Genomic DNA, 25,893 nt, shown 5'->3' on the forward strand with positions numbered 1-25,893 from the left:
AATGTCTTTTTGATGTCAGAGGTCTGAGGACAATGGGCAAACTGCTTAAAGCAAGTTGACAGGAAGACAACAGCAACTTTAATAACGTCTTGTTACAAACAAGGTAACGAGGTGTCTCAATGCAAAACATGTCAACCCTCTAAGCAGACGGCTATAGCAGCAGAAGACCCCACTGAATGCCACTAAAAAACTTTTGTTCTCACGAAAATTGGACTGTTAATTTGGCATAAACAACATGAGCATGGATCCGTTCTGGCATTTATTGGTGTAAGGGTGTATTTTCTAGGCACACTTAGTACAAACTGAGCATCGTTTAAATGCCCCAACTTACCTCAGTGTTGTTGGTGAGGGTGACCTAATGTGTATATGATATATATATGTAACACTATATTCATCTAGGCATTTTATATGAAATATAGTCACTGTCAACAGCATTAATTACTAAAACTGTTTAAATCTGTGGTTACTTAGCAACGTGCTGGACTTGATGAGGATTGTATTGTAAAATGTTTCCTCTGGAGAATTTCTATAAACTATAGAAATACAGAAAGTTTATTACAAAATTTGCGACTTCTTTGTTTGTTACTTTGTTTTTAATATTTCTTATACTATCAACCGCTATATGTTAACAACATGGCCTCCACATTGTGTCATGGTCTGGTAAATGCCACGATGCTGAGACCCTAACATTTTTGCATTGCCGTAACCTCTTCGGAACAGCAGCAAAATATAAACATTTATTCTGCATTTCATTTTCCTGTCTTCTTCCACTGTTGCCTGTTGACCTGACTGTGACTAATGCTGTTTAATGCTGTTATTGCCATAATATGATTATGAATCATGCTTCACTGAAGACTAAACAATTTAAATTTGAGTTAAACACTTCAGGACTTTTTTTTTTCTGCCACCACTCCTGCCGAGCCTCGCTCCAACCGCTCTCATTGCAAAAGAGAGTAAACAATCTAAATCCATGACTTAAAAATACTTGTTCATTACAATAATAAAAATAATCTGCCTGAAGCGGATTTAACACAGTGCAGTTGTTATAAAGTTAAAGTAGGCAGGCTCTCGTCACACTTTCGCTATTGGGTTAAACTTGCACGGCCCTTTATTTGTGTTGGTGTGACCCTAAAATCATCTTGTGCGTACAGTAAGCGCCTGGTTTGACCCAGACAGACATTTGCCCTTCACACACCGCTGAGCTCTTCTCTTACAGTTATTCTAATCAAGTAACTTTTACGGTCTGTTGTTTAAATTATCTAACTCATTTATTTTTAAATACTGCATCTGTTTTACTCGAGCAATTCATTTGAGACTTGTTCATGAAGAATAGCCTGTGTGTTTGTAGCGTTAGAAAATCCAGTTGTTTTACTGCGGCTGTTGCGCTGGGCAACAATTTAGCAAAACGAGTGAACTTCTCTCTTCAGCCGCCAATAAAACTGTCAACTTTGTGTTCTCTATTCCTTTGCTGAACCAAACATTGTTAGTTTGAAGGACTGTTTTGAGTTGGAGAATTTTCTCCCTTCTCTTCATTTCACTCTGGCTGCCTCCCTAACCCCTTATCCCTACCCTCCCGCCCATTCTTTGTCTCCTCCAGAGTCTCCAGGAGCTTGATATGGAGCTTATGGGGAAAAGGAGGAAGATCAATCCTGGTGTCAGCAGCTCAGCGCACATCTCTCCCAGTAACGGCAGGACAAGTGTCAGCTGGAGCAGAGGCAGCCGCCACGCAGAGACAGAGAAAGAGAGAGAGAGTGAGTGAATGAGGGGTGGTTGTGGTGGTGGTTTGGGGGGGATATGCAGCGTGGCGGTGGTTGGAGAGGGGTGGGGTGGGGTGGGGTGGGGGTGAGGAAGAGAGCCCACTGCATGGCAGCCAAGCGAGTGAGCAAGCGAGCGGCCCAGCCCAAGGGAGTGCACCTCCAGTAGACAAAAGATCAATTCTCTCCTTTTCACTCTCAGCTCCTGATAACAAGCAAAAGTTCAGCAAGCCCAGGAGCTGTCTTGCCTTTGAAATGTGCATTCTGGTGTGCTGCACGCGTGCAGCTGCGAAGTAACACTCTCATACAAGTGGCACAGACACACAAACAATCTCACTCTTAATTCAAATTTTTGGGGTTTTTTTTTGTTGTTGTTTTTTTTAGATATGAGAGGCAATTTGAAGAAAAAAAGTCTGATGGATTTTTATTAGGTTTAATGAGCACGGCTGGTGTTGGTTTCTTTGAAGCTCTCGCATTGCAGTCATTGTTCCCTTGATGCAGATATGTGTATCTCCAATTTTTTTGGCAGCGCGGTGGTTACTAAATGTCCTTCAGTTTGCAACTGGTTCAAGATAATAAAACAGACAGAAAGAGAAAACAGGACCAGACAGGAAGCTGTTGCATTTGGTCAGAATCAAAACACAATTTGTGACATCGAGCCGTGCCAAGGCTGTGTGGTTTGGATCGTGATTGCGGGTAACATTGTTATTGGCAAAGGGCTACGGTCAGCCAAACAGAAACATCCTTGTTGAAGAGCTTCGTTTTGTTTTTTCCTGCAGACACAAGTGTTATTGATAACATTCTCATTTGGGGGAGTTTATGGAATATATTGTTTCCTTCCTGTTTGCACTGGTGCTCAAGTTACAGCACTTGTTTTTGTTAAAATTGTAAAGCGTTCTCCCCCCGAAAACCACATGTTTGTGGGTGAGCCCTAATGTGTTCCTCATTACGACGAACAACTTTTTTTTCCAAGGCTTTTAACTCAATGAAATAAATATGCAGTGAGATGAACTGCCAGATTCCTCGTCTTTAAATATTGTATTTCACACTCTGAGCATCCAAACTCTATTTTCACACCTTCCAGCTCCCATAAAACTCACATTAATCTGGGTCAAAAAACAAAACAAAACAAATAAACAACAACTTGAACACGTTGCCAAGATTCTGGTGCCTTAAAGTCAACAACCGAATGTAATGCAAAAGTGGCCAGTGTTATTCCACTTCCTGTTTAATGTTACTTGATGAATCCTTGTTGTCTATTTTGATTGCTTCTCTGTCCATGAAGGTCTGGAAGTCTCTACTGGATTCCAGCGAGGCTGATGGTGTGTGACAGTTCTGTAGCTGGTTCTGTTTAAGGCAACCACAAACACAGAGCAATTCTGTGGAGGTTAGAACCTTGCCTCTTCTCATCAGCCTGAAACTCACAGACTGGGTCACTCTGTCAGTATTCAGTAGAGGAACTGACCTCTTGTGCCACAGTGGACTTCGTTAGTAAAGTTGATAGTTTGGAAATGGTGTCTTTTCTTCCCTCCTCCCCCTTTACATACTCCATTCGTTTGAAGTCCACATGTCATAACAGTGTCTGTGTTGTGTACCCAATCATTAGGTTCCTCTCAGGGACCCCAGTCCATGGCCTCTAACAGATGGCTGGTACCTCTTTTTGCATGCAGATTTATTCGCCGGGAGTGTTTACAGTTATTGTCATTACATGGACGTGGCTAACATAGGCGGTAATTGAGGCGAAAGCTGTCATCTAGTCAGTGTTGTTTTTGTCATGTTCTGGCTTAAAGGAATGACTTGCAGAGAGGGACAGGCAGTATCACAGAATTGACCTTTTACATGATTTTCAATTACTGGTGAGGGGAGAGAAACAGAGAGGTCCCTGTAGTACCGCTGTCTCTGCTGTCTTCTCTCCAGAACATCTGTCCATTGAACGTGGCAGCGGCTCTTTTTTCTCCCCATGAGGTCGCCTGCCCTGCCTAGGATGGGCAGGTGTGTGCTGGGCCAGGCGCCTCTGTCATTAAGCGGCCCAGCTGTGCTGTCACGTCTGGCATAGAGGCGGGTGTCATCCATGACCCTGTCTCTGCCCCCTCAGAGGGGCACACAGACCTTGACAGTGCAGCTGAGGGTAAAGCCACGCATGGAATATCTATGAAGGGCGGCCACGTCGTCCCCTCCACGCACCCTGGTGGGCGCCACCTCCGTACACTTGCCTGCCCTCCTGCCAAAGTGCATGATGGGCCCTCATCAACTGCGTCAGTCAATAAAAAGAGAGAACATCACACCTTCCCTCCTACTGTGTCCTGTGTGCCTTTTCAAACGAGGGTCACTCCTGTCCCTCCTGATTATCACTGGCTTCAAAGTGAATGCCAGCTTGTGGTGTTTGCCTCTGATAAAAGTCAAATATAGGACTGTGTGCATTGAATATCTGGTTTATAGGTTAAAAATGTTGCAGAGTATCTAGAAAATTTGGCCAACATGGCAATAAAGTGACAAATGCACTGCTTCTTAAGATTAACTTAAACAACGATGAGGACTTGTAGCCATGGAAGCAAGCCCCTAATTTTACAAACCAAGGCTTCTTGACAGATTTCAGTCAAGCAACAGTGCAGGCAGCGTCGTCTCCTCAGCAGAAAAAAAGACAAACTGAAAATCTGTTTGTTACCCAAAAATCAGTGTTGAGTGGTTCGTAAACTGCAGCTCTGCTGCAAATGTTTTTCTCAAAGGCGAAAGTTAATAATAATAGATTGCATTTATATAGCACTTTTCAAGACCCTCAAAGCGCTTTACAATTCCACTATTCATTCACTCTCACATTCATACACTGGTGGAGGCAGCTACAGTTGTAGCCACAGCTGTCCTGGAGCAGACTGACAGAAGTGAGGCTGCCATATCGCGCCATCTGGCCACCACCAGTAGGCAGTAGGTAAAGTGTCTTGCCCAAGGACACAACGACCAAGACTGTCGAACCGGCAACCTTCCGATTACAAGACGAACTGCCAACTCTTGAGCCATGATCACCCCAAAAGTTGCCTGTGTTGCATGCACAACAGCTGCGGTGTGGTAGAAAAGATTATTACATTCTAGCTCCCTGTAGGTAAACACTTATTGTACACCTCATTTTTGGGGGGACGAACATGTTACACACACCGATATGTCTCAAATTTCATGGGAGAAACGAGCATCCTGTGAACAGTTTAAATCTGCTGATGACTGAGCTGCTCTGCTGACCAGCCCTCCTGCCTTTATTTTGAACATAGATATCTATTTTTACCTCTTGCCTGTGTATTTATTTAGTCCAGCTGGTTTCTTGAAAATCAGCTGGAGTAAAAGAGAGCAGAGACTCCAAGTGCTGATCGTCAGCAAAAAAAGGACCTGAGATCTTTCTGGTTAGAGCAGAAAATGAGAGAAGAATCGGGAAAGTATGCTTGGAAGGAGAAGAGATGATTTAGTCGTTTGTGTTTTTTGTTTTTTTGTTTGTTTGTTTTACCAAAGAATCAGTTCCATGCAAAAGAAGGAGAGTGTTTTTTTTTTCATGCAAAGCCCTGTGTAACAGAAGTACCAATAAACCAGCAATAAATACGATAAATAAAAGCATGTTTGTTTGGTAGCTGAAGACCAATATATTATTAAAGAAACACAAATGCAGTTGCACCACTTTATCACAACTGTTTGACCATTAATTTTGTGTTGGCATTATGCGCGCAAAACTTGTGTACAATACGCTGCCATTTGCCTGATCTTTGAGACACACATGAGATTACTGGATACATTTTACTGGTCCTTTATCGTGTCCTTATCAAACTAAACAAATATGCCCCAAAGCATTTGAAATTATTTAGATTGCTGTCCCCTAATGTCGAGGCTCAAGAGTTGGGAGTTCGCCTTGTAATCGAAAGGTTGCCGGTTCGAGCCCCGGCGTGGACAGTCTCGGTCGTTATGTCCTTGGTGTAACCAGTGCTAAACTTGACAACTAGCACTGGCAGTTGTCAAGTCCTGCTTGTCTGATGTTTTGTAACTCAAGGAAAAAACTGCTTTGTATATCCCAAAGATTTCATTAATTTTGCTGCTGTTAGTCAAGGAAGTTGCCAGAAGTTTAGGTGTTTCTTTGTGGCTAATCTTAAGTAACAGAGGTTGATTGAGTTTTACTTTTGTTGTGCTGAATATCTTCAAATTAAGAAGAAAAAAGAAACCTCTGTAATTTAGTTTTTTTTCTTGTTGCCCCAATGTGCGACAGCCCCGCCAGATATGCAGAGCATTTTTAAGTCCCATTTAGTGCCCTGCAGTATAGCTGGCTTGAATGTTTTAAAGTTTACACCCAGACTTACAACGACTGTGAGACTAACGAGGGAAATCAACTGCAAAGTCGAATCAGTTTCACTTTAAGCTGAACATTTTTAGCCATTAAAGGGAAATTTCCTTTTATTCCACGACAGGACACTTTTTAATTAAGCACTGCAATCACGTACACCTACATCATTTTTATATAAATAAACAGAGAAGCACTAGATTTCTCCTGCCGTCAGCCCCACAGGGCCACGTAATTAAATTCACACATGCGTTTCAAAAACCCAAGAAGTAAACATTGGTGCATCGCAACCAGAGTACACACTGAATCTTTTTGGCCGGCGAGAAATCAAGACTGTGGTGTTTGTTTGGTCATTTTTGAGTTATTGAATTCTTCAGTGTCAGTGGTGTTATTCCCAGCCTCACCTACAGTGTACACAGACACGTCTGGTGTTATTGGCAGTGAGCCTTCATCCACCGACACCTCCAGCGTCCCTGGTGGCCTTTGTCACAGAAGAAAGAGAATGATCAATATCCCAGTTAAACTCGACTTTCAAAGCTGATCGTAGGGCCTCGTTCTGGGGCCTTCTTTAATGAATTTTTCTTTCATTCCACACAAGTTTTTAAACATCAAACAATAAATCGGCCGGGGCACAGTAAAATATTTAGATCTATTGACTGTGTTTGAAAAATGTAGAGGGCAAAAACTCTAGTGGTTTGATGCTGATACATTCTGAACACTTTAATCCACCCGAGTGTTTCCTTTTATCTGCCTGGGTTTCTCCAAAAGAGGGAAAAGGGCCTCAAGAATGTTCTCAAAGATCCAGCAGCTCTTTCTTAAAAGCTCCTTACCTTTAGCTGCTCTTCTTTAACGCGTTCGTGTCCTTAGTACCACGGCACACTTTAAAAGACACACACAAAAAAAGAACATCTAAATGGCACACAAGGTGATTGGTGCGAGCGGTGATTCACCTTAAATAACGGGCTCTGTTTCAGAGGTTGCAACTAAAATTCAATTAGGTGAATTTAAAAGTTTTTCTTAACCGTAAGTCTTCTCTCTCTCTCTCCTTTTTTTTTTAAAATCGACTCTAACATGTGGAAATCTGTTACGCAGCAATGGCGACGTGGCAAAGGTTGGGAGCATCTGTTTTATAGCGCTGGCACTTTATTGGAGCGGTGTTGCGTCTCGTCATCCCCGCTTCAAATCAACTCCTAAAACAAAGAGGTGATAAAAATGCATGTGTTAAGAAGGCTGATTTGCTTTGACTGGAAATGGATTTTGACAAAATATCTTCACGCTGCCATGGAATCTGCCCTCCCCGCTGCTGGAAGAAAAAGAAAAAACGAGAGCGAGCGAGAGAATCAGGGAGGTTGCTGGATCGGAGTTATCTAAAACACTCTATCCTTCAATATTGACGGGTTGCTTTCAGATGGTACAAGCCAGAGATCAAAAAGAGTGTCTGAAAATACATTATGCCAGAGAAACATTTCAAGAGACTCAGCAAGTTTGAGCAGCAGCTACATTTCAGTCAGTGTGTTGTGTATACTTAGTGCACAGTGGGGGTTTTTTTTCTCGAAAATATCTGTCGTTTGAGTGAATTTTATTTCTATTCAAAGTCGCATGAAGGTGAAACATCTATGCCTTAGTGAGTCTGACCCCTTGTGGAGCTGCTCCTCCTTGTAATAAATTGTGTTTGTTTGCATGTCTATGTGTGTGTGCTCACGTGTGTGTTTGGCTGGCGTGGCAGCCTGGCCTTGACGTTAAACATCTGTCGGGTGATTCATTTGGCCGCGGATGTGGAGTGACACCGAGGCACATCTGCCGAGGTGTGGGCGATCCCCGCAACCTACCCCTCGCTTAGGCCCCGGCTTCACTGCCCAAATCGCTTTTCTGGTGTTTGCGTCATTTTTCCCTCCTCTCCAAGCAGTTAGTTCACAAAAGTGACATCCTGCTTCTCTGCCCAGTTGTGCATGCCGAAGTGCAGCAGATGCGTAGCCTTGAGGAGATTAAGAAATGGCAAACACAATGAAACTCAAGAATCTGGGAAAAAAGCCATCCCAGATAAAAAAAACAACAACAAAAAAAACATAATTTTGTCCTTTTTAGCAAAGCAGAACTAACACTTAGTTGTATTCAATAGGACTCTATTGATATAGAACCAGTTTACAGCAACAGTCACATTAAGGTCACTGTGATGGATGTGACGAATGCACGTTTTAAAGCACACATCGCGGTAAATGTTTCATTTTTGCATTCTGAATAAATCAGAATAGAGTGAACAGGTTTGGTTCATGATTAACTGACAGGCCTGCCAGCAGAAAATAATTCAGCAAACAAACAAAAAACGAAATGTCCAAGCTTCCTTAAACTGTTGTTTGTTTGTTTTTCGTTGGTTGTTTTCTGTTTTTCCACCTGCACTTGTTACAGATGCTTTTCACTATTTTGCAAACATTTTGTTTACTTGCACCCCTACACTGGACTGGCATAAAATCTATATTCAGTATTCAGGGATGTATTCAGTATTCATTCTTAGTCTGCTTAAAGAAAAGCCACGTTAGACTCTGGGCCCGCGTTAAATTTATTCCACTGAATGGAAAGATTGAGAAATCATTTGAGTCTAAGTGACAGATGCTTCTCTTCACTGCAGTGCGGGGCGTTGTAATCACTTGAATGAATACAGCTTGACTAATTAAGGTTATGCAGTTGGCTGGCTCTCTCCAAACAAAGACAAAGTAATGCAGATTGTGTTGTAGAACAGCTCCCATAGTATTGTGCAGATGAGAGCTGGGTTCAGAGTAACTTGTCAGTTGGAAAAGTACTAGAGAGATCAATCAGTCTAGCACTTAATTTTCAACATCAACATTCATGTTTCCAGTTAGCCTAGTATATAATTTTAGTGTAGGTTAATAAGCTCATGAATTGATTTACCATGCTGTCCAGCTGCTCCACTCCCAGCTGTCCACCTCCCCCCCTGCCCCGCCACTGTTACCATGATGAAAAGAAGAAGAAGAAAAAAACCCCGAGGAATATGATCTAAAATACTGGACAGAAATTGCTGATGACTAACAAACAGCCAGTACAGATGATGATGACTGAAATGCACTGGATAGCTGTTCATGAGCTCGCTGTGCATGTTTGGCACAGATAGAGTCCAAGGACTCACAAGGCCTTTGATCCTGTCTCTGGGGCGTCCCAGATGTTCCAGCACAGGGCAATGTCAAGTCTGGTTTATTTGCAGAGGTAATGCCCAGCCTTTATGTGAGCAACTCATCCATCAAACAAAGAAGAACATTTCAGAAACTCTTTTTTTTCCCCCTCTGTCCTCGCTGCTTTTCTTTGCACAACTGAGCAATTGTTTGTTGGTAAAGAGAGTCTCAAGGCTACCCTAATCACATCTCACATGCTCACGACACAATGTTTGGTCGGGACACCTATTAGATGTTTCATAACTTAGTTAATTCACATATCTTATATTATCAACATTTGGAAATAAAGTGAAAATGAACGTTTATTATCAGAGGTATCGTTGAAGTGGAAGTTGTCCTTCCTGTAACGATGGAATAATTTCAGTCATGTTGTAGCTCATTTGAGTGCAGTCATACTGACTGAACGTCTTGGAAAAGTAGTAACCAGTAGGTGGCAGTATGATACCTGAATCTACAACTTTGCAACTCAAGATCTCCTCCAACATCTCTCAAGACTAAGCACCAGGACTATATCAGTTGACAGCTTGAAATATACAATGATATCTGCTACAGATATTATACACAAAGTGATGTATTTAATTATTATTATTATATACTGTTGCCGTCCAAACAGTGTTGCGCAAAGTCGGATTTGAAAATGTAATCACGGCATAGAATAAAAGCACATGCTTCTAGTTTTATCCACAATGTTATTATATTTCACTGACCAGTGCTTTCAGATGTAGTCATAAATATGAAAATGAAAGAGAAAAGCGTATTCAATAAAGTACAGTGGTCTTAAAAAAAGAGCCTGAAGTTTAGGATCCACGGCATACCATGTGCTCCGATGTGTTTCCATTGTAAAGGACGAAATCTTTGCACATTGTTTTCGTTTTTGGCTCAGTCGCATTTACACTTATTGCTTGGACCCTTATTTTGTTCATTTTTCTTTCTGATATTTGACGGTATCACTCTTCCAATTGGCAGGGTGATAAAATTCAGCTTTTGTAAATGTGTTTGTGACACCGTTTCCCATCCAAGTACAACTCCAATCCCCACTGAAAGCAATTAAAAGGTAGCTGAAATCCACAGGACCTAATGGCTTAATTTCTGGGCTTGTTGCTTTGGCACTCCTAAAACAATGAAATATTTTTGTTTGTTTATTAACTGACCTCAAGGTGTATTTTCATTTATTTATTTTTTGAAATTGTATTGACTTTTAGCAATTCGTAAAATGCATCAACTTTGTGACTGGACTGGAAACCACAGGATCCCCGGCTCAGACGGGATGCGATGGCTCTGAATATTTTTGTGGCTTATTAAGTGAGTTCTCAAAATTAATTTTGTTCAGTTTTTGTTTTGTTTTTGAAATGTAGGGTTGTTGCACAGTCTTCTTCATTCACTGCCCCTACATTAGAATTAGATATTTATTTTCTGAGGAGGAGAAAAAAAAATCAATTAGTGCTAAATTTATTCATGGATTTCTGCGATCAATGCGAGTCCACTCAGAGAGGCTCAGTGGGACCCAGTTCATCCCAGTTAATGTGTTTGAAGGGGAATTACCATTGATGTTGTTTTCCCTTCCTCTCAGGTCAAAGAGCATCTCGGAGCTGTCACTGCCTGCCCGCCACATAGGAGGAAAGTTCCTCCGTGCACTCGCTGTTACCCACAAGGCACCTGGACAGCAGAAAGCATGTTGTGGTGGGGCAGCAGCTGACGTGAGGCAAAGACAATCAGGTTGGTTGGCTGTGCTGAATCTAATATGCCCACCTTTAGGGAATCTCTCACTTGAGCTAATTGTGAATCCAATCAAGGCTGGGAATACTGCCTATTGATTTACCCCACTAAATACACACAATAAACAAATACACTGGGAATACATTACATGTAAATCCACTCACAAATGGTTTTCACGTCCACAGAATATTCATATAAACTACAGTAGCTCCTGCCATTATGCTGGCGTGGTAGGTGAAAAACAGCTGGTCCTCACACTCTCTTAATTGGCTGCAACCACTGTGATTTTAATTCACATGACCTTTCATGACTTTTTGATTGTTTTCATAATTCTTGCATACTTCACACCGCTGCTCCGAAAGACATGCGGTACGATCCTCTCAAATGTTCCTTCAAGGATATTCTTTTCGCTCGTCGTATTGATTTCAAACAGTTCCTGCACACAGGCTATATTTCAGGTCAATTAGACATATTTGGGCATTTGCAAATCATTTTTTTCTCTCAGATCCTGGGGCTCTAAAACTGCACTTTTGGCCCTAACAGCACTGCTCAGATTCTCTGTGGAGCTTGACATTTTGATCCGCAACAGAGACTAAATGATAACCGTTTCCTTGTAAATGCTGTTGCCTGCGGGGGAGGGTTTAAATAGACCAAGAAGGACTTTTCACTCACTCACTTGTTTATATTCACAACTCATCTGAATATGGACAGTTAAAGCATTTAGAATATAGCTCACATTTCGTGCAGCAGTGCGAGGCTGCAAAGTTAGCAGTGCTAAGGGGGGAGCCATAATTACTGGGAATTATTGTTGGTAATTTTCTAAATTCCTTTGCTTTTACTCTTACAAATAATGCAATTATGACTGTTTCCCGGAGAGACAGCAAATAGGGTTCTGCGTTTCTCCTTGTTTTTTCTTTTTTTAACCACACAATATAATTCTATCTTTCTTTCTGTCGCACTCTTTGTTTTGTTTTTCTTTAAAGAGAATATCTTTAAACTGTTTTTTTCCTTGTTGTATGAAAGAACAAGCTGCCTTTGTTTGAAGTATTTGGTCTTGGCATCTACGATCACTCTCATTAGAGGTCTTCTCTCGCTGAGAGAGAAAACACTCCAATTCATTTATTTTTATTTCAAACATATCATTGACTGCTGTTTGAGCTCACATCCACATCTAAGAGAAAGTATTTATTTGAACCTAATGCTCCTTTCTTCAGCCATTTTTAAATATAAATGGAGCAGGGATCGATTAGTCACTCGCTGATTTTTGTATGTTTTCCCCCCTATCTGTGAAAAAACATGAAACGAGTAAATAATTCCCTTTTGCCAATAAGTGAGGAGATTGGATGGAATATTTATTTTGCCTTGAAGAAAGTCTTCGCTGAAGTTTGACCCTTGTGTATTGTCTTGACAACCTCAAGTCTCCGGCGCTCCGCGGCTAGTGGATGACAACCGCCTCCTACTGCCGTGCACACTGTGAACCCGGCAGCGCCCACACAGGAGGAGATTGACATAAACACTTTTTAATTGAGCTGCAAATGTTGTCATGAGATGGAGTCATTATTTTAGCATCCCTGAGGGGAAATCCTCCGCATGCAAAAACAAAAAGAAATGTATAATTAATACAGGCAGTCACATTATGCCCAATGTGAGGCTGCACAGATAGGATAATATTACACTTTTACAGTGGCGCGATAGTATTCAGTGCTCGGCGGCTGGCTCTAGGGAAAGATTGCTCCATGTCACATCCTTATCAAAAGAGCGTTTTGTTCCTTCCTGCACACACACACACACACACACACACACACACACACACACACACACACACACACACACACACACACAGGCCTTCTTATTCCACAAGAAGGCCTGTGTGATCTGTTATATGTGTGCAGATCTTTCTTCGGCACCCTCACTTCCCAGCCCGACCCCCCTCCAATCCTACGTTGAAGATCAATTGTGTTTGTACTGTATGTGAATGTGTATCAAAGAGTCCCCACAGTCAATAGCTCCACTTATAAGGTAATGTACTGACACAGGAGATTCCACGGGGACTGTACCGAGCTCTCTATGTACAGAGGCTGTGCAGCAGAGGGAAGGGTTGGAAGGAGGGGGAACACAGCAGTCATATAGTGTGGGAGGAGGAAGCTGGATTGATAACACATACTACTTACACAATACTGTTTTTCAAGTGGGAAGCAAATATATATACCAGCATGCACGGAAATGCAAACACATATTCGCACACAAGGTTGTCGGTAGCCGGCTTCAGCATGAAGGGCTCCCGACCTGAGAGTTAGCCAAGCTGATTAATCTCCCATCGAACACCTATTCTGCTTCACGGAGCCACAGGGGGATATGCTGTCAATGAATACTTTCATAGCAGCCAAAACACTCGCTCGGTTGTTTTATTAATCCTTCAGACTTATGAAGGTAGTTGTCTAACTAGAAAGGGAATTATTCCCATGCATTTCAATATCATATTGACCTTATAACTAGCCGAGTTTAAGTCATAAATCTATAGATGCTGTTGTCTGAGAAGTGGGCATCCTGGCACTTACCAGCTCCTCTTTTCTGCGCTTGCTCTTCTGCAGCGTGAGGTGGGAGGCAGGTCAGCTGGAAGTCTGGGGTTTTGCTGGATTTAACCCAGCCAAAGGAGAGTAGTGGGAGGATGCAAGTAATGGTACGTGTCTGTTTGAGCATATGGGCATTTGATAGCATTGGCTGAGGTTCGTTCTGATGTGCAATTGTGCTTTTCTATCTACGTGTATGAGTGTGCAGATATATAGGCAGCGGCAGAAGTTGACCTCTGTGTCAGTGTTGTATTATGTCCGGTTCATTTGCTCGCCCAGACTTCATTGGCTCTCAGTTTTACTGCCTGACTGTGTCAGCCGGCCAGTGTTAAGTCTGATGAAGTGTTTTTGCTTCTGAAGCCATCCTGAGCAGAAAAGCAGGGAGAGCTATATAACAGGCTCAGTGACAGGTTCTCAAAACAGGCGGGCCATGAATATGCAAGCTCCTCCACAAACAGCCAGGAAAAAAAACTGCTTGATGTGGCTGAATCTGAAAATAAGCAATTTTGCCATATTCAAGCAGCAGCATTGACACTTTCAGCATATTTCTGGCAGAGTCTCTCTGTCTCTTCAATTTTATTTCTGTAGCACAAGTTAAAGCAGAGAGTTTCTTGCCTGTTTCATCACTAAATATTAAATAATGTTTCACGTTACTGTCACAACATAATGAAGAGAGGGGAGGCATGTGCTCAGGGATAAAAAGAAATCATAATTGGATATTTTTGAGAAGTTATGATATTTGTGCATTTTTTAATTATGTGATTTTGCACAACTAACATGTCTTGATTGATTGGGATAAGGACCTCCTCTTAGCTCTGAATCCACTTCCACCCTCCCCCTGTTTAATGCAAATTAAGCGAACGCGTGCCTTTGATATTGAAATGATCTTACTGCTTTCTTACAAACATTTCAGCAGCAGATGAAATAGAGCCGAGTTTTTTGTTTTCTTACTGTAAGCTGCGTTTACTTTACCACAGCCAGCTTTATTGTAACCCACCTTTAATGTTTTATTAAAGCAACCTGTATTATGGTTAAATAAATTGTAGGTTTAAAGCAACTCAAAACAGTCCAGTTTTATATTTTGGGAAATTTAATATGCATTTAAAGGAACTCAGCAGCCAAGTAAAAAAGACAAATTCATTTCTCTCACACTGATCTACAGCTGTTCACTGGATAATAAGATTTAACAAAGCTGGAACCATCAAATGATTGTCATTTTTGCTAAAGGCCTTCTAATGACCGTTTACCAGAAAAATGCCATTAAAGGTTTTGTTTTTAGCCTTGCTGAAAAAAAAGAAGGAAAAAAGAAAAGAAAAACAAGCAAAAAAAAAAAAGGCAATTTGCTGTTAATCAGCTGAGCAATTAACAGATTTTTTTTCTTTTTTAGTAATAAACAAAATGCTCTCAGATGTAAAATGTCTCTCTGAATAAAATCCATCCATTTTCCTAACTGCGTATCCAAATCAGCCTTGTCGGGGTGCAGCTTGTTCCAGCTGAAACTGTACGAGAGGCAGGAAACACCCTGGACATTTTTCCAGTCTATCAGAGTGAATTAAATACTTGGCACAATTTTTAAAGCAAAACGCAAAACCAAACGAAACATTTTATCGTGAGTATATTTCAGGTTTTACTCTACTTGCGAGTTTTTTAACACCTGGTGCTCTTCACACATTTAGGTTCCAAGGTTCAATTATCACCCTGCGAATGCATCGCTGGTGTAGATGTGAGCTCTGTCTCACGAATTTATTGAAGTAAGCTTACACTGGAACTTTGCAAGAAGACAAATACAGTGATTACACTGAACATGTAATAGCAGCGTTTGTGTAGCCCTGTGTTTTTTCACTCTTAGTGTCATTTCAGGACACTATGTTGTGTGACCCCAGGGGTTGCTTTACGAGGTGATAACAGAACTTCGTGTGTGTGTGCGTGTGTCAGTGTGAATAGAAGTGTCCGTGTGGAAACCACATAGCGGACTGGTTAGAGTCCCACTATAACAGACCCAACATGGCTCTCTAAAAAAACAACACATAAACTCACTAATTCTGTCCCATTCTCTAAGTAGTAGAGTTACCAGAAGTGTTTCTTCTGTTGTTTGTTGTCCTCTTACCATGTTATTTTACTAAATACATTTTATTCCATTTCCTTTCCAAATAAGTTGAGACATTGTGTAAAATGTTAATAAAAAGAGAATGCAATAACCTGAACTCTTTGTTTAATGGAACATTTAAAAAAATGAAATATTTCATGAAAACTGAAATATTTTATTTTATTTTATGAATATACATGATTACACATGATTACCTTGGACATTGCAAGGTGACCCCGTGAACCAGCACATTTCTGTAGTATGTTAGTCTGTAAAATAATGTTCTCTTTTTCTCTCTTCTTTCACCTCACTCCCAGAACCACTCATGACAAATGACTGCCCCTTAACCTGGTTCAGGGGACTTCCTGTTAAAAGGGAGTTCTTGATTCCCACTGTTGCCTAGTGGTTGGTAATTGATGGTTTTGCTCTAAAAAGAGTTTTTCCCTTGTAATATAAAGGGGCTTCAGGCCTTATGAACTGGCATTGTATAAATAAAACTGAATTGTTGTATTTATTAGCACAGTTGACCATTTTCACATTATGTGTCCGCAGTGTTATACACAGTATCAAATACATGCAGTAATTTTACAGATGACAGATTACAGATTGTCTGTTAAATTGTGATGTTGTCTGTTCAATGTGTTAATTAGTTGAGTTGGTTAATTTTTTTTCTCCAGGAAATTGATATAATGTGATTTAATCTTTCTAAAATTAGGGAAAGGTCAAACAGGGTTAATTATGTTATCTGAAGGAAGAGGACTTTTGAAAGGCAACCTAAAGGCAAATAACTGACAAATAAAAAAAAGGAATGAGTCTGAAGTAGACCGCGCTTTCTACCCATATGGAAAAGAAATAGTAAAAACATATATGATTTACTCATGAAAGTGGCCACTTTCTCATTACTTTCATATATTTTTTTAGTAAGTATCCAAAACATACAAGTTTCATTATATAATTTTTCAAGGGATCTTATATGTGTTTTCACTCTTGTATGCTTTTCATACAAGTTTCATACAAGACAGACAAAAACGTTATAAGATTTATATATATCTTTTCCATATGGGTAAACTGTCCCGACTATGCTATAGACCTGCCAACTACGGAGAGCATTTTATGTGTCATGTAATCAAAAATATAATCAATTAGGCTCCCAACTATTTAACAACTTTATGCCATCGTTTACAGAGTGTTATTAAAAGGAGAGGTGATGCAACGCAGCAGTAAACACGCCTCGGTCCCAACTTCTTACAAGCATATCTCTGGCGTCAAATTAAAAATGAGAATGTATTTAAAAATGAATCTCTTTCACCAAGCCGGCAGAACAGAACTGTTTTCAGTCACTTAAATGTAGGATTTAAACGATTTTCATGCCATAGCACTGAAACTGGATATACAGGGATGGTTTCATGTCTCTTGCCGGTACATTGTACAGGAGACGGCATCTTCAGCGGTAATCTCAGGAAATGAGGTGTTGTGTGGAAGATTACTGTGAAAAGGTTTCAGTACAAGGTTCAGACTGGCCCTCAGTTAACGTTCTTCTGGTCTGGCCACCGTCCTGTTCTAGGGGAAAGGGTGGTGATGCTATTAAACGTACTCCTTTCCTGTTTAGAGGAAGGGGCTGTGCATTCCAGGACACACACACTCGCACTCGCACATGGGCACTTATGAAAACATTCTTGCAAATGAACACAAAAACGTTAATGCGCACCACCTAAACAAACTTTATACTTAGAATACATCATGCAGCACATGTACATGATCATGCACTCACACATCTAAATGCATGCGCACGTCTTCCTACTTCAACACAGCAGCTCACTCAATGATTCTGTCTTCCTCTCCTACTTTGTCTCTCACTCTCTCTCTTTCTCTCTAACTCCTTTTACTGGAAGGCCACTCTGATAGGCCCCCTCATAAGATGAGACACACCATCCCAGTTGATTCCAGGGGGAGTCCTTCAGAGGCAGCACTTCCAGTGGCTTCAGTGCATTAAAGCTTTTACCTTTTGCTTCTAAAGGCACCGGGACAAAAACAGGCCGGGCTCTTTCTCCACACCAGGGAGAGAGAGAATGCATTGTCTTGTGAGGACACTGATTACTTAGAAATCGGTCATCAATTATTCAAACGACAACATACTGTATTGCCTCCACCTTTTGTGACAAGACGGCCTTTCAAGGCTGGGAAGTGGAGAGACACACCCTGACTGGTCCACAAGAATCAATACTGGCCTAGTGAGTTTGCTTCCTGGCTTTCATTTTGGTCTGCCTTGCTTTTCATACCAATGTGAATTTGGGGCCCTGGCATTAAACATTTGGGAAACCTTGAAGTGCCAGCTGCAGAGCAGGCCACAAGAGTAATGCAGGCCACCATGGAGGCCAGAGGGGTTTGGAAACTCTTTCTGAGCGTGTCCCTCATCCACTCTGCTGACTTTTTGTCAAATTCTCCCTTTGGTCTTTCCAGTGTCTGTTGTCTTAGCTGTACTGATTAGCTGTAAGTAAATGTAAGTGAGCCTGATGAATGTCCACCGTTCATCCACAGCACCTGGTTCTCAGGAGAGCGGAGTCTGAAGCTGCCCCGGTGATGGAGACAGATGAAAAAAAGGGGACTTTCTCCAAAGATGGGACCACCCAGGATTTGCATACTTGAGGTTTTTACTTTGCTTTTCTTTCTTGCCTCTACTCGACGCTGTTGCCACGTTTTCCCTGGACCAGGCTTCTGGCACACCTCGCACTCCCGCTCCTTAGTCACTGTCACTGAAACACAAAGAACCCAACAGAGAGCTGTGTCCTGTTCCAGACTGTCTGACCTCCAGTCGCTGGAAGCCTTCACCACCTTGCAATATTTGCAAATAGAATATCCCCTTACTCTGCTGTGCAGCCAGAGCCCTTATTTTGAACAACCACAGACCACTAAAAAGGCCAACCATCCCAGGCCAAAAAGCCAATTTCAAACAAATGAAGTGCAATTCACACCTGATCGACTAAAATCTTTCACTTTTTTCTTTATTTTTATTTTCATGTGTTTACAGCATGTTTGATTCCAAAGAGCTTCCTCTTACTTTCTTGGGTCAAGGTCAGCCATGGACGTCACTGCTGTTAATTTGTGGGTCGTTTGGCCTCTTGGAATATGCCTGTGTTGCAACTTGTGACATGAAAGAAAGGATAAAGGGAGAAGGAAAAAAACACAAAAAGTACTGGAAGAGCAAGTAAGAGGGAGCAATGGTGAGGGTGAGAGGGTGGGGAGTTGGATAACAATGGCTAGAGTCCAAGGCTGGCTAATAGTATCTGACACACTGCAATTTTGAGGCTTATATCAACATTGTTTTTACAGCTGTAATTAAGCCACCTAATCAGAAGCACATTGGTTGGGACAGTCTGGGGCTTTGAGGGGGCAGACACACAGTGAGCTGTGTTCAGCCCTGCGGCAAGGCAACAGCACCGCACTGGGCTAGGTGGAGGCCAGCCAAGGGAACTGTGGGTGGGAGAGCATCCTGAATGTGACACGCACATGCACAGACATACACATAGATGCATGTAAGGGGGCCGTGCGCTGTGGACCGGGGCCACGCTGGATTAGGGTAGATATGGGGAGGGAGTTTTTCTTTTTTTTTCTGCTTGTATGCGTAGAACTAATTACGTGTGTGTGAATTTTTGTGGTAATACATCTGTCTTAATTGTGTTTGAGTTTGTGCGTGGCGCAATAGTCTCCTGGTGGCATGCATATCTGTGTTTATCAAGTGCGCAATTATGCCCAAATCTTACTTATGCACGCATGTGTGCTCAAGTGCATTTCCATGTTTGTACAGCGGATATTTTACGGTGTGTGTGCGCCTGTGTGCAAAAAAGAAAAAAAAAAAAAAACAGCGTGCAAATGTGTATATGAAAGAGTGGGAACATGTGCATGCGTGCGGTCGCCTCAGCCCCACAGAGTTTCACCCCACCCTTGTCAGGGCCCGGTGCCGAGTCACCCAAGTCTCAAATGGCAAACAGCGAATAGACACACACACACACACACACACATACACAGTGCAGGACGCAGAGCTCAGCTGGGGCCAAAGTCAACAGATGAGCTGGTCTGAACTGGCTCGCTGTGTGTTCTGATTGTAAATTGCGCTGGTGATGATTAGAGAACTCCAGCACAGGATGTCGACTCTTAAAACTGTCCAGAGAAAATAATTTTCTACTATGTTCAGGAAACTTTTTTTTTTCGCTTTCTCTCCTTCGCGCTGCTCCCCACTTCACCCCCGCCCACCCCTTTAATTTAAACATCATGTGCTGTATGTAAAGAGGAGGAAGGAGATGGTGTGTAAATTGTTGTAAGGCATCCTGAGTTTAAAAGGAAAAAAAAAAAGAAGCCAGACAATGGAGGCTGTTTAGAGGTTCATTTTATCTATGCAGCTGCATACATGCATCCATGGTTGCTTTTTAATAGTTTATATGCATAGATACGTATATATACATATTTCTGTAATTTTACAGTTTAGGATTTTTGTGGTCATTTGCATGCACGTCTTTGTGCATCTATCTATGAATGCATTCGTTATTCCAGCATAGCTGCTGGAAAGTGGGGGGGAAGATCAATGAGAGTTTGTGTAAGAGAGTCAGAAGTTGATGGGGATAAATGATTATTGTTCTGCTCTTTACCTCCTACTCACTGTGTCATGATGTCATCATCTTGAGACCTACAATAGTGGGCTAGGCCCGCTTGTTATTTGCTACATCCCTATAAAAACCACAGTCTTTTGACTCATCAATCACTGACACTACATTAGACTCTCCAGAAAACCTAACATAGGCAGACAGACATTTAATGCCTGTCTATCAATGCTGAGCTTCAGCGAGGTTGTGGTGCTGTTGTAGATGTATGTGGCTCGCCTCTGATTTGATATGTAAAAATATTTCATCATCAGTATCTACACCCAAAATGGCAAGCCACTTGAACAGTTTTCTGAGTTTCCTGCAGCCAGCTGGCAGACCTTGTCCCACATTCTTGCACCCCTGCTGCGTCGCCCATCTCGGTGACCATGAAAGTGTTAGCAACTACTGAGGCCTCTCAACACGTCCTTCAGCCTAATTTAGATTTATGTCCTTTTTAAAGACTTGGCCATTCCCTTTTTCTACAAATGACATTTCTGCTTCTCCAAGTCATATAGTACATGCATGGACTCCTTTTTCAAACCTGCAATGAGTTGAAGTAATGAAGAGAAAAAATAAAAGCTTAGTTGCAAAAGGAGAACCGGAGGGAAAGCAAGGAAGACAAGTTTGTGTGACTTGTCTGGAACTGTGCATGTTTGGCAGTAGTTCCAATTTCCCTCCCTTGATACCCCCCCCCTCCACAGAAATGTCCAGCTTGATTTAATCAGAGAGGCACAAGGGGAAATCAAACTGGGCGTGCGACCAAAATACTCCATATGGGGACAGGCCTGATCTTGTGACCTAATTGACCCTAGGGGCAGGCAACAAAGGCAGTCAGTGAGCATTTTTTGGTGAAAGAGAGCCTCTTTATGTTTGTGTAATCATGTCTCTCTATGTGTATGAGTGTGTTGAGAAGAGGAATGAGAGGGCAAGGAGGATGTTAATGCGTCCCTCAGGTGGCAGCAACAGCACAGTCACACACAGACTTGTGTTTGACATCAAGAAGGTGTGGAGAGTATTTCCTGTCCCACCACTCCCTTCTCCTCCTCCTTTTCCTGCTGCGCAGTTCAAACGTTAAAGGCAGCATTAAATCCTTGTCAACAAGCGCCAGGTGGGGAAGGAGCTACGCCGGCCGTCCCTTTGCCCCCAGGCCTCGCATGAGACTCGCTGTCATTTCCCAAACGCGCCGCACCTCTGCTTTTCCTTTTGTTACTCCCTCTTTTTTCGGTCTCACTTTTGCTCTCCTTTTCTGCTCTCTCGCCTCCCCTCCTCCATGTTTCATGACTGTTTACGTAAATTGACGGCTTCTCCTTAGCTCACCGGCTTGCGGTTCACCGAAACAAATAAATAAATTCATGAGGACACACATACGCACACGCATTCATTCACAAACAGTCTGTGCACACCACACCGGCATATAGAAAGATGAGAGACGGAGAGAAAATGTAATCTGTGGGAAGGGAAAGTAAATTAAAAACAAATCATGGCATGACTATGGAGTACAACCGACGAATGGTGGAGACATCCAACTAAACAAGAGCATTAAGATTCACTGGCTCCCTCATTTGAGTTAAACAATAATCAGGAATAGTTGAGATTTAACCCTCCTGCAAATAATTGAGGGATAGGACTCACATTTGTTAAAAAAAAAAAAAATGACAGAAGATTATTATTTGACTTTGCAGCATGGGAACAGGACACTTCAGAGAAGACCAACACCTTGTCTTGCAGAGAGCATGTTATTATAGTCTCAGTATAACCCTGCCAGCGCTGGCTCCAACAAGGGCCCAGTAGTGTGCACTATGTATTCAAACTGCACTCATGGGCCTTGAGGGACTTAGTGCGTGTCAGTGTGCGTGTGTGTTTGTGCGTGTGAATTCAGTGTTCACGAGCAGGACTTGGATGTGAAAAGACCTAGATTTATACGTTTTGCTCTTGGAATATCCCCGAGATATGTTAGAGGCAGCAGGGGGATTTTATAAAAGTCTTCTCCAGTTTCTCTGCTTCAGCATTTTGTCGTAGTGAGGACATTACGTGGTGACAACAGGCATTAAAATACTGCCCCCTCCTCCTCTTTTCCCATTCACGCCCGTCTGTCTCCCTTCCTTAGTCTGTCTCTTGCTTAAGTCCTTTCCAGGCTGCTATTTCCTTCTTTTCAAAAACGGTCGTAGCCAGGTCACAAACGAACGCAATAGGTTCTCATATATTTGTGTTTTTTTCCATCAGTGAAATAAATAACTCAGCTGGAGTAACATAACATGTAACACAGTGGGTGAAGTGAGCAGTGTGATTCAGCAGTAAGAACGGTGCACACATATAGACCCTTCCATGTAACATCTGTCCTGAAATTGTTCTCAGCCTCGTAATGCTGCAAAACATAATGAGACTTTCCCGCTCTGATACGTCGCTACCGCTACTATTACGGCAAGGGCATCATTTTAAAGGCTTTTTCCTTGGAGCTAAATACTTATCTTATTCTAATGGCACTCTTGAGAACAGACTGCTTATACTGATATGAATTGAATATTCGCTAAAGGAAGCAGTCATGGCATGAAATTTGAAGCATAAAACGTAAACGGGGGAAAACACTGGAGCAGCAATGCAGATATGTTTACACTCGGTTCCAGCTTTGCTATTAAAAGTTAGTCTGATAATTGTTTACTCGCTTTACATATTTGAGTCCTGAGGAAAAACTAGAAGGTGAACGTAGCGAAATCTCATACTCCGCCAGGAGAATATTTTATTATGTGGCTGCTGTGTGTGGCATTGTACGTGAATGAGTGTTCATGTGCGTCGTGGGTGCATGTGCGCTCGCTGAAGACAGTTCTGACATTCAGCCAGATTAAGACCATATTCATGACTCTGGTTGCTGTTTCCACTGCACCATAAAGAAATCATTTAGGTCAGAGGAAATGATTAAGTGTTATTAATATAGTGCCAGTCCTTTTTGTGCGTGTGTGTGGATATGGATGTTAAAGTGAACTGGAAGCCCAAAATGGTTTTTTTGGGTGGTTGACTAGATGTGAAACCGCATGAGTGTCCTTGGGACTAACTGGTTTGTGTGAGTCTGTGTATTTGTGTGTGCGCGTGTACGTGTAAGTGTGTGCATAAATGTGTGTGTGTGTGTATATGTGTGTGCATGCGTGTGTGCTTCCACCAGCTCTGGCAGGAACTTGGGAAACCACTGGGAGCTGCTCCAATAGTACCGAGTGTGGACTCATTTGTTGACTCAGTGATGGTTAGAGGGGCAAGTGTTGCCATCTTAACACCAGCACAGTCGAGTGGGAGACAGACACACACACACACACACACACACACACACACACACACACACACACACACACACACACACACACACACACACACACACACACAGAAAACAACTCTGAGTAGTGCTTTTAAGAGGCTACTGTGTATAGCTGGAGTGCAATTTCTCCTCCTCATGGTAATCCACAATAGTTTCATACAATTTGACAAACTAAGCTGGCAGCCAAAGGGCTGCGTTAGGTTGAGGAGAGAACAGAGGCTGGGACCAGAGCTACAGTGCAGCTAAGGTGTGCTGGATGAAACCACGTGCATATTCTCCAGTCACACCTCTGGACTTTGGGGCCTTGAGAAAGGACTTTATTTTCCCTTACCTAAAATGGTCTGGGGTGCAAAAGAAGCTCTCGTTCACACATAGCTGACTGTGTTATTTTTAATTTATTGGACAAAACCTCACCCGTGGAAGTCATCAGAGGCAAACCAGAAATGCAGGCATACTCTAATGCAGCTCGCACTGCCTATTAATAGTTAAAACTCGGCATCACAATCAGAAAACCAAACCAAACAACACTTAGGCATCCCTCTTCATGACCCTCCTGCTTTACTCTTTTCTCAGTCTTTGCAGAGGATGTCTGCAGTGAACAGGATGCCTGGGGGCGCAGGATTGAAGATATAAAGTTTCAGGACTAATAAGTATTAGAAAATTGGAACAAAATGAGGTGGTGTTATCACATCATGGAAGATTTCTCTTCATTAACATTTTAGGAATTTTCTTTTGTGGTGCAAAAAAATGAAAAAATAAAAACATGCATGTCTAAAAGTTGCTAATATTAATTTTCTTCTCCTATATTTGTTTTTACTTATCATGTAGTTACTCAACACCGGGGGAGCTTATTGTTTAATAGGAAGGGCAGACATAATTTCAGCACTCTGCGTTAAAACACAGGGAGTTGCATCTGGTGAATGGTCAATATCCTCAATCGATGCTTCAAATTTCGGGGTGCCATAGGGCCTGACAGCTATGAATTGTATTATTTTGGGCAGAGTAAAGAATGGATGAACTGGAATTGTTATGTTTTGGGAATTTAATCCCAATATTTGCTTTCTGTACATACACAAGTTTGAGTTAGGGGGTATAAGACTTTTGTTTTTCATTGAAGTCACCCCAGGCGCATGAAACTTTTGCTCCTAAATTCTGTTACAACACCACATATAATATAGAAATATACAATGCTGCCATATAGAGGGTTTTCTTTTCTTCTTTTTCTTGCCTTTTATCACCACACCTTCTTTCAGTCTGTGTTTGGATAACCCGTTGTGATTAAATAATGATGGGCTACATCATATTTCTGGAAGAACTTCATCTCCTTAAGAAGGGAAATAAGACTGAAGCTTCCAGGTGAGCTCTAAATTGGAAAAGAAGACAATTAGGCCGGCTTGTGGCTGTCAGTCAACCCACTGTTGCAAGGTGTTCTATGAGGTGAAATCAAGCAGGCGAACTAAGGGAGAGGTGGTGTAGTGAGATGGAGAGGCCAGGCAGCCAGTGGGCTACACTAGAGCAGCCGAGTGCTGGGGAGGGAAACACCATTGTACTGTTCGTTTGGAGACATTCTGTCAAAGCTGGCCCAGGCTGACACCTTGGATCACAGTTTGATAGACGGAAGAGTAGCTCTCGCTGACTAGGTCCTATTAAGGTGGATGTTTTCAAAGTTTGGGCCTGGCACTAGGGAAAAAATAGGAAGGACACAGAGGGGAAGTGGAGCCTGAGTGGAGCTGACATGCTTCAAGACCCTCTTCCCTAAACGCGCAGTCGGGGGTCAAATCGCTTTCCTTCCTTCGCCCAGTCTGGCTTGGTGTCCAACTTAGTGAGTGTCTAAGCGAGCGAGAGAGGGAGAGCTTGGAGATAGCCATGCAATGTCCTAAACACATGCGCGCGCACACACACACACACAGTTGTAGTTTGGAAAATACACGGGTATCATGCGCATACAGATATACCGAACCACAAACCACGCATGGATGCATGTCAAGACAAGCTTTCATGCAAGCCCAGATGCTCGCAAATGTGCGTATCTGCATATAAAGTTTTCGTATTTCATAGCGAGGGGAGAGTGAGTCGTCCGGTAGGATTAACGTGCGCAGGTTTCCATGCAAGACCGTTTGTACCCCACTGCATCCCTCTCTCCTGGATCAATGCTCTCCTGCTGTCACACCGCAATGAACAGGCAGAGTCAACCAAGAGAGGCCTGCGAAACCTAGAGAGGCACAAAAGCATTGAGAGGTAGTCGGGGGAGGAGGCGGGGGGGTCGGGTTCAACGCATGAATGTGTGTGTATGCGCGCCGCTAGTCGTCAGAGAGGGGCGAAAGCAGACACA

At 42.3% G+C, this 25,893-nt stretch overlaps 1 long non-coding RNA gene across 1 annotated transcript in view; it reads left to right on the top strand.

Annotated features, from left to right (window-relative positions):
* The window catches only part of LOC113024312 (uncharacterized), an 88,463-nt gene that overhangs the window by 1,138 nt on the left and 61,432 nt on the right, over positions 1–25,893 (top strand). Inside the window, exons 2-4 of the long non-coding RNA XR_003272647.1 lie at positions 1,598–1,751; positions 10,819–10,964; positions 18,159–18,267. This is a non-coding gene — a long non-coding RNA (uncharacterized LOC113024312). The remainder of the gene's footprint in view (positions 1–1,597; positions 1,752–10,818; positions 10,965–18,158; positions 18,268–25,893) is intronic.

This window comes from Astatotilapia calliptera, chromosome 6 (genome assembly GCF_900246225.1).
Source record: "Astatotilapia calliptera chromosome 6, fAstCal1.2, whole genome shotgun sequence".
Lineage (NCBI taxonomy): Eukaryota > Metazoa > Chordata > Actinopteri > Cichliformes > Cichlidae > Astatotilapia > Astatotilapia calliptera.